This window comes from Solanum pennellii, chromosome 1 (genome assembly GCF_001406875.1).
Source record: "Solanum pennellii chromosome 1, SPENNV200".
NCBI classification, from domain to species: Eukaryota; Viridiplantae; Streptophyta; class Magnoliopsida; order Solanales; family Solanaceae; genus Solanum; species Solanum pennellii.
This window is the reverse complement of record NC_028637.1, coordinates 87,244,987-87,251,324: the sequence shown is the minus strand read 5'-3', so window position 1 is coordinate 87,251,324 and position 6,338 is coordinate 87,244,987.

The window sequence follows — 6,338 nt, the reverse complement described above, 5'->3', positions numbered from 1 at the left end:
TATATGAATGAATTTATTATATATATATAATATATATATATATATATATATATATATATATATAAGTACACTGATTATTTTAAATATATAAATTGATCTTAATTACTTCTTTCTTTGCTTTGTTTTATATTCATTAGCAACTCGTTCATCCTTTTTTTAACGATTATTAATCAAAGTCAAATACAATTACATTGGAAATATTTTAATAGGTAGACAGGCTCCTTAGAGCTATCAATGGTGTCTTAACAACTTTCGATCTTTAAAATATTAACATTTTGTATTATTAATAATAGTATAGCTTTCATTCATTACCAAACAATGTACAAGTCTATCAACAACCTAGAAAAGTTGCTCATACATACTACCAACTAGTTTCACTAAGATGTTACAAAGCAAACAAGAAACCTATGTATCTTCCTAAGGGATAGGTTGCTTGATGTAGTAGATATGTACCCATTGGACCCAAAGACAATCTTTTTATTGATATCACATAGGAATTTTAGGATGGGGAGTGGATTTTTTGCATATAGTCACTCAAAAATAGTTTAATTATGTTCTATAACTATAGTTTTCTAATTACGATTTATAGCTACATACTAGAGGAAGAGAGAGACGAGCGAAATTGAGAGAGGGAGGAGAGAGGTGAGCGAGAGAGGGTAGAGAGTGGAGGTGAATTGTACATGTATATTTTGCAAAATAGTTGCATACATGCAACTGATATTCATGTCTATTTGTACATCTGGTGAGCAAGATTGAAAAATAGAGGAGAGAGACGAGCGAGATTGGGAGAGGAGAAGAGATGCGAGCGAGAGAGGGTAGAGAGTGGAGAGAGGCGAATTGTATATGTATTTCTGTCAAGATAATTGTGTATATGTGTCATGACCCGAGAGCACCCCCTAGTCATATAACGAGGTACTTGACCCCAAAGGGTCTCATACAAGCCCTTAGGGCATCTCCAATCCTACACTCTATTTTACTCTCCAAATATAGAGCTCTCTATTTTTTTAAACAATCAACTCCAACCCAATTCTCTATTTTACTCACTAAAAAGGAATCTTTTTCTTTTTTCTCAATATTATATTATTATTTATATTTCATTTTTATTTTCTTATTTCATAAATAAATCATTTCTTCTTTTTGTAAATAATTACCCTATAATCTTTATAATCTTCGTGTAATATATATTTTATTCTTTTCAATTTTTTTATTAAATATAAAATTATATTTTATTCTAAATTTCTAAATAAAATAAATTACAACAAATATTATGTATAATACATACTAACAAACAATTCAAATAAAAGTGAATTCATTGATAAATACAATTACATAATAAATAATGCATTATTGTAAAATTTAATTTTAAATATTACATAAATACTTGACTTTCAAGACTATATGTTGCTCCCATAATGCTCTATTATTGCATTACGGAGTTCAAAATGAGTAATTTTTTGTCAATTTTTTTGATGTATAACTAAAAATTATTTGAATTAACAATTTCATCTTGTATCCAATTATTTTACGTACTAATTTACTTATCCTATTCCATTTTGAACTATTGCAAAAGGTATTTTCATGCTCATTAAAAAGTGTAGTGTAATAATTTATCACTATAATACAAAAGTAGATTGTTTGGATTATCATGTAAATTTTGTGTCCTTCATAGTGAACAATAATTATAATTTTAAATTAAATATTTTCAAAGTGACAATTTTTTAAACAAATTTAAAATATTTTTTAATTCGTGATGAAAATAGTATACTTATCAATAGTATGTTTTTTAGATGTTATACTACTTAGATAATAATTCAACTATTAAAAACTTAATTAATAATCTCAAATAGTATAAACAACATTAAAATAATTTGAAATTACATATTTTAAGTGACACTTTTTTTAGAAAAAAATAGAACATTATTAATTTGGATGAAATAGTAACTAGCCAATAATATGTTTTTAGATGATATATTTTATCAAACAATTAATTACAAATAATAAGACTTAATTAATGATACAATGGAAATAATTTTAAAATAATCAAAAAGTGAAATAAGAGGTGAATATGAAGAGGGGTTGGAGAGCCCATTCTCTATTTTACTCTCTAAGTATAGAGAATATTTAGAGAACTATTTCACCGCTCTATAAATGGAGGATAGAGAGTAAAATGAAAAGGGGTTGGAGAGCCCATTCTCTATTTTACTCTCTAAGTATAGAGAACAGAGAGTAAAATAGAGGTGGGTTGGAGATGGTCTTAGCATAACCATCATTGCATAAGACATTAAATAATGCGAAAATTTAAAAGTTTTTAAACAATCAATGTCAAACTCTTTCATAATAGAAAATAGAATGTCTAGACGTTGTCTCATCGACCATTTAAGTACAACATAAAAGTCTCAAATAGGGATCTTAGCCCTTTACAATAAAAGTGTATCACAATAGGAAGTACATAAGTAGTCTCTTACAAAAGAAAGGACATAAGTGGCATCATGTTGTCCTCGGAACTTGAGGACATACACGAGTCTTGGAGAATGCAATCCAATTCTTTACTTCTCCACAATAAAGACCTTCTAGCCGGAACCTACACTTAGTAGAAAAATGGAAGAAATATGGGTTAGCACAATTAATTGTACTAAATATGAAATCCATGCAATTGAAACCACTAAAATATGCATAAAAGGGACCTTTAGTTGAACATGTTATTTTAGCCGTGTGGGCCAATTGGTTCCATAGCTAAGGTCTTAGCGGACGCCCATGAAATATTTTTACAAAAAAGGTCGAAATTTAGGATCACCAAAAAAGATAGTGAATTATAGAACACGAAAATCAGCAAAATTGTTTGAGGGGGAGAGGGGTGTACCAACTCTGGGGCTTGCTAAACCTTGAAAATTGTTAGTTTTGACCATGTGGACAAACTGGGTCCATAGCTAAGGTCTTAATGGACGTCTATGAAAAATTTTGGCAAAAAAATATCGAAATTCTGGATCACCAAAAAAGATGGTGAACAATAGCACACATAAATCGGCAAAATTGAAGGGGGGGGATGCCTGCTTCGGTGCTCGTTTGGCCTTGAAAATGGATCATTTTGGCGATGTTGACAAATTTGGTCCATAGGTTTGGTCATAACGGATGTGGATGAACAATTTGGAAAAAAAATATTGATATTTCGAATCACCAAAAAAGATGGTGAACTACAACACACGAAAATCGGTAATATGGGGGGTTTACCTGCTTTGGAGCTCGTTTGACCTTGAAAATGAATTGTTTGCCTGTGTGGGACAACTGGGTCCTTACCTAAGGTCTTAACCGACGTCCATCAAAAATTTTGGCAATAATAATTTTGTAATTCTAGATCATGAAAAATTAATGGACTATAGCACATAAAAATCGACAAAATTGGGGGTTTAAATGTTTGGGGCTCGGTTGACCTTGAAAATGGGTCGTTTAAGCCATGTGGGCCAAATGGGTCCATAGCTAAGGTATTAACGGACGTCCATGAAAAATTTTGGTAGAATTATTTAGGAATTTCAAATCACCAAAAAAGATGGTGAACTATAACACATGAAAATTGGCAAAATTGGGGTGTACCTACTTCGAGACTTGTTTGACCTTGAAAATTGATCGTTTTGGCCGTGTGGACCAACTAGGTCTATAGCTAAGGTCTTGACGTACGTTCATAAAAAATTTTGGCAAAATGATTTTGAAATTTCGGATCACCAAAAATCCATGGACTATAGCACAAGATTATTGACAAAATATGGGGTGTACCTGCTTCGGAGCTTGTTTGACCTTGAAAATGGGTTGTTTTGGTTGTGTGGATAAACTGGTCTATAGTTAAGGTTTTAACAGACGCTCACAAAAAATTTTGGCAAAATAATTTCGTATTTTTGGATTACCAAAAATCCATGGACTATAGCACACGAAAATCGGCAAAATGGGAGGCGTACTTGCTTCGGGCCTTGTTTGACCTTTAAAATGGATTATTTTGGCCGTGTGGACCAACTTGGTCTATAACTAATGTCTTAACGAGCGTCCATGAAAAATATTCACAAAATGACGTCGAAATTTCATATTACCAAAAAAGATGGTTAATTATAACACACGAAAATCGATAAAATGGAAGGGGTGTGTACCTGCTCCGAGGCTTGTTTGACCTTGAAAATGGATCGTTTTGCCTGTGTTGGCCAACTGAGTCCATAGATAAGGTCTTAACGGGCATTCATGAAAATTTTTGGAAAAAAAACGTAGGAATTCAGAATCAGCGAAAAAGATGGTGAACTATAGCACACGAAAGTCGTCAAAATGGGGGTGCACCTGCTTCGGGGCTCGTTTGATCTTGAAAATGGACTGTTTGATCGTGTGGACAAACTGAGTCCATAACTAAGGTCTTAAAGGGTGTCTATGAAAAATTTTGGCAAAAAAAAATTGGAATTCCGGATCACCAAAAAAGATGATGAACTATAGACATGAAAATCATCAAAAGTACGTGCTTCAGGGCTCGTTTGACCTTGAAAATAGATCGTTTTGACCATGTGGGCCAATTGGATCTATAGCTAAGGTCTTAAAGTACGTCCATAAAATTTTTGGCAAAATAATATTGGAATTTCCGATCATAAAAAATCCATGGACTATCGCACATGAAAATCGATAAAATAGTGGGTGTACCTGCTTCGGGGCTTGTTTGACCTTGTAAAGGGTTGTTTTGGCCGTGTGGATAAACTGGTCCATAACTAAGGTCTTAACGGACGCCGATAAAATTTTTTGACAAAAATAATTTCGTAATTCCAAATCACCGAAAATTCATGGACTATAGCACACGAAATCGGCAAAATGAGGGGGTGGGGGGATCTACCTGCTTCGGGGTTTGTTTGACCTTTAAAATGGGTCTTTTTGATCGCGTGGGCCAACTTGGTCCATAACTAATGTCTTAACGGGCGACCATGAAAAATGTTGACAAAATTGACGTCGGAATTCTGGATCACCAAAAAAGATGGTTAACTGTAGTATACGAAAATCGATAAAATGGAGGGTGTACCTGCTTCGAGGCTTGTTTGACCTTGAAAATGGATCGTTTTGGCGGTGTTGGCCAACTGGATCCATAGTTAAGGTCTTAATGAACATTCATGAAAATTTTTGGCAAAAAAACATTGGAATTCTGGATCAGCAAAAAGAAATGGTAAACTATAGCACACGAAAGTCGGCAAAATGGGGGGGGGGGGTCTACCTGCTCCAGGGCTCATTTTGATCTTGAAAATGGATTTTTTTGGTCGTATAGACAAACTTGGTTCATAGCTAAGGTCTTAATGGATGTCCGTGAAAAAATTTTGCAAAAAATAACGTCGGAATTCTGGATCACCAAAAAAGATGGTGAACTATTGTACACGAAAATCGGTAAAATAAGGGGTTTACCTACTTGGGGCTCGTTTGACCTTGAAAATAGGTCGTTTTGTCCGTATGGACCAACTAGGTTCATAGCCAAGGTCTTAACAGACGTCCATGAAAATTTTTGACAAAAAATGACGTCAGAATTCCGGATCACCAAAAAATATAGCACACAGAAATCCACAAAATGGGGGTGTACCTCCTCCGAGGCTTATTTGACCTTGAAAATGGATCATTTGACTGTGTGGGCCAACTGAATCCATAGAGTTTCAAAAGACTGAAGTAAGATGAAGTTCAAAAGCTCATAAAAAGTATACGATCATCACCCTTGGTGGCTTATGAGGAAAATGCTTGAGATTTAATAGCTTTATCACACAATTTTTTTAATGGACTTGTACTTTTTTATGTTTGACTTGAAGATAACTTCGTCTATGTTGCTCGGACTCTTCAAAAATATCAAAGACACAAGAAGGTCCGGAGCTTATGCTATTATTTTATGCCAATGATAATTTTCTTTTAGGAGATGATCTGGTACACTAATGATATGGTCATTTTGTCCTATACAATTCTTTTCCTTGTGGTATCTTTTTTTTATGAGAGGTAGTGAAAAAAAAATTCTACAATGGATTTCTAACCTATAGGTGGTGATTTAGTTCAAGGTTGGCTGCCATGTTGAAAATCCTTGGGAGGAGAGTATAAGGTAGTGTTTAATTCAACATTATGTTCTTACTTACATGTTACAATATTTGGAGATACAAAAATTATTACTTTTGAGTTGAGATTCTAAAATTGAAATTTATGTCCAATTATAAATACTTGAATTTATCAAATTACGATAAAATGCTAATATAATATGTCACCAAGGAGAAAAATTAAAATTAATTCTATACAATCGTGTGCGCACATGTACCTCTTGCCCTCTTCGTCTCCTTTTGTCATTCCTCCATCTCATCGTT